The sequence below is a fragment of the Mya arenaria genome, chromosome 15, assembly GCF_026914265.1.
Source record: "Mya arenaria isolate MELC-2E11 chromosome 15, ASM2691426v1".
In the NCBI taxonomy this organism is placed as follows: domain Eukaryota; kingdom Metazoa; phylum Mollusca; class Bivalvia; order Myida; family Myidae; genus Mya; species Mya arenaria.
This window is the reverse complement of record NC_069136.1, coordinates 47,438,106-47,443,805: the sequence shown is the minus strand read 5'-3', so window position 1 is coordinate 47,443,805 and position 5,700 is coordinate 47,438,106. Positions and strand designations below refer to the sequence as shown.

General features: G+C 34.8%; 1 long non-coding RNA gene and 1 other non-coding gene across 2 annotated transcripts; both read right to left on the bottom strand.

Moving 5' to 3' along the window:
- Positions 1–252: 252 nt before the first annotated feature.
- Trnat-agu (transfer RNA threonine (anticodon AGU)) lies at positions 253–325 on the bottom strand. The gene has a single exon. It is a non-coding gene; the product is annotated as a tRNA-Thr (tRNA).
- A 3,756-nt stretch (positions 326–4,081) lies between these two features.
- LOC128218773 (uncharacterized) lies at positions 4,082–5,700 on the bottom strand. Its single transcript, XR_008258454.1, has 2 exons — positions 5,614–5,700; positions 4,082–4,955 (listed from the first exon to the last, which is right to left on the bottom strand). It is a non-coding gene; the product is annotated as an uncharacterized LOC128218773 (long non-coding RNA).

The following is a 5,700-nucleotide window of genomic DNA, read 5'->3' as shown; positions in this document are numbered from 1 at the left end:
TTGGTCATACAATTGGTCGCTAATGCAAAATATATTTGCTCAAAACTAAATTCGCTACATATCTAGATCAGATAAACAGAGCTCTTAAACCGCACATGAAAAGAACAACTATGAATCATTTGACAATCGTAACTCAATCTCGAGTTTAAAATGAACGCTTTGTACTAAACATATCGACATGGCTTTGAAACAAATGTTCCATACTAAATATATATTTTAACATCCAACCCATATCTCAAAATTGATTCAAAAAGGCTCCAGTGGGGATCGAACCCACGACCTCCTGTTTACTAGACAGGCGCTCTAGCCACTGAGCTATGGAGCCATATGTTTGTATTATCACTTAAGTTATTATCTTTATTTGATCAGTTTAATAAAAAAAAATGTTAGATCAAATAATAATAATAATCAGCAAATTTCTTAATCAATACTCAACTAGGAGGAAAGCTGCATTGCAATGAATATTTGCATTGTCGAGTCTTTAGACTGAACTGAGATTTGAGACTGTCCGTAATTATGGCCCCTGAATCTAAATCTATGCAAAACCCTTTTAAGTGCATATAATGCACCCCTCAAATGAATACCGGGGATAGTGGGGGAAATGGGCCTTGTTCTTACCTTCCAGGTGGCCCCGCAGTGCCGAGTAAATGTGGTGGTTTCGCGCCAAAAATAGCGGAGCATGGGCCTTACCTATGATGTCCCAGGCGTGCGGGGGTATTTTAGCAGCAGTTTGTCCCTGTAGGGCGGGGAATTTACCTTGGATCGACTGGACCCAAAGTCAAAGTCCCCGCTATTCCACGGACCTGGGGACCGTGGTAACAATTAACACGTGCATAAATAAACAAAGAAACATTGTCGATTAAAATTGACAGCATTAAAAAAGAACGATTATAATTTTTTAATGTTCAGACACTTCAGAAAGTTTCAATTCTGTGCCCCTAAACTAAACCAGACAAAATTACGGCCCACATTTTAGATTACAGTTGGCAAGCACATAAAAACTACCATTATGATTTTGCAATGATTGAACCTTAGAAAGTTCTATTTTTTTGTGTCACTAAACTACACCAAAGGGGTCTGATGTTATACGTGTCAGCCTTTCACCAAAGAGGTTGAGTTTGATCACCAAGTGTGTTCATGCCATGTTTAAGGTTTTTCAGCTTCTCATGACACTTTTTTGCACCGTAAAATGTGAAAATATGTGATTTCTTTGTACTGATTCAGATACTTTACGAACAATTTTTTATGATTTGTTAAGTACATGGTGCAGACGTTCTTTAAAAATTCGTTATAAGAGTACCGCATGTGCTTGGATTTATATGGATTTATACGTAGGACACGTCGCAGTACAAGAACAACAAATCTAGTTATTGGAGTTGCTGCGAAATGTTACATGTACTGTACGCATACATTTAAGTACACGTTAATGTCACAGTTTAGGCTGAAAGTCGTTTGCGAAATGTAACTGAATATTTGCTGCCTGATAGTCACATCAACCACTTTCCTCGTGATGTCGTACATGCCTTTCTTAACTAGTACAATGTGCTGTTAATTATAAGAGTGGTCTAGTAGTATATGTATCCGCCTGTCAACACTTAAGTACTGGTTTTATACCCAGCAGGGACTTGTTCTCTTATTTTGTCAAAACATGACACAGTAATGGTTTCCATCAAGAAACCAACTAACTAACATCGAGATTGATTTATTTCAGCTTTAACTGTTTTCACAATTAAGCTTTAATAAAATAATAAAATAAAAACCAATGTCATATTATTGGATGACGTAGTACTCAAAAAGAAGCCAAGGCGTACGCGTACCCGTACAAGTTGTGTTTCGCAAATTTCCCTGTGCAGTCTGGCAAACTTAATTACTTTTTTCAGTTTCATTAAATAATGGTTTATGCCTGCTTACACTTTCAAGTTACTTTTATGAGCCAGTCTACCATATTTTATCTATTGATTTACGCATTTCATGCAGGTATTTTATACCTCAACGATGTCGTATTAATTTGGAAAATTATGCTTCAGGAACATATCAGATTGCCAATCTCAAATATATCATATATCTTTAAAAAACCTAATAGGGAAAGGTTACCGAACCCCTGTACTAACATATAACAGTGGCACAATAAAGAAAGGTGTACTTCTCTTGTACAAAACAAATCCTGGTAAAGAGCCTATGATTGGGGCAATGTATTTTGATGTGTTTGTTGTCTGCCTGTTGTGTGTGTATTTGTGTATGTGGTGTTTGTATCTGTGTATGTGGTGTTTGTATTTGTGTGTGTGTGTGTGTGTGTGTGTGTGTGTGTATGCGGTGTTTTGAATCTGTGTATGTGGTGTTTGTATTTGTGTGTGTGTGTGTGTGTGTGTGTGTATGCGGTGTTTTGTATCTGTGTATGCGGGGTTTGTGTCTGTGTATGTGGTGTTTGTGTATGTGTATGCGGTGTTTGTGTATGTGTATGTGGTGTTTGTGTATGTGTATGCGGTGTTTGTGTATGTGTATGTGGTGTTTGTATTTGTTTATGAGGTATTTGTATCTGTGTATTAACAGAATTAAGGTAAGCTCACTATTTTTGCTTTTCAATAACTTGTGTACTGTTTAAATCCCCTGGGTATGAGTTCTTGTATTCTTTAAAACATTAACAGGTTGTTCGTAAACAGGCGTTGCTAGTTTCCAAATGAATCTCTGTGGAGTAGTCCGTCATCTATCGTTATTAATCATTGACAACCTGTCGTAAAACAAATCGGCAACTAGTTTGTGGTTTGGGTTTACATCGCTTGTGTGTTTTATTTGAGGTAAGTCCATTATTGGGCGTATTTCTTATAAACCAAGCTTTAAACTAGACAGAGCGAAACCATACAAATAAGGCAACCCATAGCTTATTTATGTCTTTACACACGCTTACAAAGTTTTAGTTGTCAATCTGGATAAAGGGTAAATGAAAATCTTTTAAGACGCCTTGAAGTGTTCTATCATATTTCTTGAACCACTTTATGATGATTCAAACAGGGATAAGCATTGTAACTAACGTTTGCAATTAAGCAAATAGTGTGTAAAACGTTTTCGGATTCAATCCTTTGTTGTAGTGAAAAAGATACAACGGGTTTTTTTTCTACCATTATGTACCGTGTAACTTGAGTTCACGGGTCTCAAATACGAAGTTCAGATACAGTTCACATCATGCTTGAAGATAAGTAAAATCCTCTGCAAATGTTTTTTTCGAAAATGTTATTATAAAACGAAGAATATCTACAAAATACGTTTGAATATAATAATAGTAGTAAATGATTACGTCGTAAACCATTCTTTAAATGTTACAGATCTCTAATAATTTTCAATAAATTTTATAATTAATTGACCTTTAAAACGTGAAAATACACGGAGTTCTAATGTTTCACAGCCCCCTTCACAATATATGTAAGAAAAGTTTTGATTCGGTACTTAACATTAAAGAACCTTAAAAAGTGATGTTTTTATAACAAAGGTGAAGTTGGTTGAACTTAATCACTATGTTTTCGAGATGTGACCAAATCCGATGGATTAGTACAAAAATGCAGTGACAATATAAACACAAATGATAAATCAATATATCCAGCCTGGTCAGCAAATGTTTGAAACACAAACAATTTAGCTAAGATGCAAAGTACCCCGTGGTCTGGAATGGTATAACGATACACTGTCATTTGGTAAAATAGAATACGACATTTAACCCTATGATGTCTCTTCCGAATTGATGTAATTTGCCTTATTAGGTCTACCAATGTCTGAATTCGTTCGTCAATATTAATTCTGGTATATGGTACAGGTCTAAAAGATTTACAATAACCGTTTCAAACGATTTGATCACAAATCCATTACATAAGTCTAACAATCGTATGGCATCATAAATTGATATGATTGACACAATTGTCAATCCAAATGATGCTTCAACTGTATTTCATTCTACGTTTAATCAAGTGTTGACCAAGCATGCTCCAATTCAACAAAAATGAGTAAATACAAGCCAAATTAGTTTACGTGAAGAAATAAACAAATCAATTTACGAAATGGATAAATGCCATAGAAATGGTAAACAGAACAGAACAGAACATACATTTAATTCAGACTTGTACAATTTACATCGTCAACATAAACATACTTTTTTTCAAATATCATGTCAACGTGTATATACAGCATGAAATGGTTAATAGCAAATATACATACACATTAATAAGTCATACGGAAGGTCCACATAATTAAAAAAAACAACATTTTGTTACTAAAACTAAAGGGGAACAAAGCATTAATCTTTCACATTCAAAATATTAATTCTTATAACAAGAGCTCTTTTAATAAAAAGTGACAGAAAGAAAGGTGCATGTGGTAATAACGTTTTTGAAAATAACAATAACATGACATTTGTAGATAAAATGAAATTCATCTTTAATATCATTAGTATTGCAAGTTAAACAATATCGTTCTTCTCTAGGTGTTTAATTTAATAATATTTTATTGCATGAGAACACATTTGACAATGACAATATCAATATAAATTTCAACACAATATTTAGACCGACATTAAAAAATCAAGCATGCAAAGGGATTGGGGCACGAGTTATGCCAACATCAGTTACGGCCCTCTCCCGAAACGTCACATTCTATACCAAGCAAAGATGTATTATATACCAATACAACAATATGGTCCGGTTGTTCAAAACACTCGTTTAATTATTTACGCTTACGCTTACGTGTTAGCGTTAAATCATCAATGTCAACGTTAACTAACGACATTAGCGTTATCCTGTTGTTCAAATCCCTCCTGATGTAAGCGTTAGCTAACGTTGATGTAATGCTTATGTGTTAGCGTTAGCATCAGTGTTAAGCTCACTTCCTGTTTGTTTTCCCATAATCCTTAACAATTTCCTGTCGTCTGCTTTAATCCAAGATGGAGGCTGTACAATCTGTCAATTCAGTTCCTGAAGTAAACAAAAGAAAAAGGAATGAAAACTTCAGTATTGGAGAGTTAGAAATGCTGACGCAAAGCTACAGAAAAAGAGAACTTAAGCATTTGAAAAGTAGCAATGTTGATAAGAAAAACATTTGGGAGATGATTTCTGAGGATGTTTCAAGTGTTGGGATTTCATTAAGAACTGGAAAAGAGTGTAACAATAAGTGGGCAAATGTCCACAGGGTAGCAAAGCAAGAGCATGTTAGCTACAAGAAACACCAGAAGGGCACAGGAGGTGGGTCTCCATCAAGGAGCCCATCAATTATTTCCAAGATGGTTGTCGAAAGTGCAACGGTAAATTCGACGAAATATGCCGGAATTGTTAGGGGAGTAGCAACAAAACTTGGTAAGTGTCAGACTGTATATATTTATAGCCAATTAGCACTTAAACAAGGCGATATAGATGACAACAACATAGTTATATTTTTAGAAAAATGTAAATGCTCGTCTGTCATGTAAGAAAAGCCCTCTTTCTAAATATATACTTTTAAGATCTAAAAATAGATGTTCGGGAGTCTCCAAATTTTGAAGACGAACTAATAAGAACTGGCATTTGTTAAGAATAAATGTCATATTAAGAGCAAAGAATATCTAACACAAAACGGAAATATAAAAAGTTACAATACCTTTGGTTGACACATTCCTGAAAGTAACCTATTGTTTGTATTAGAAAGCTTTGTCCTCCACGCGATGATGATTTCGCTGAAACTTCC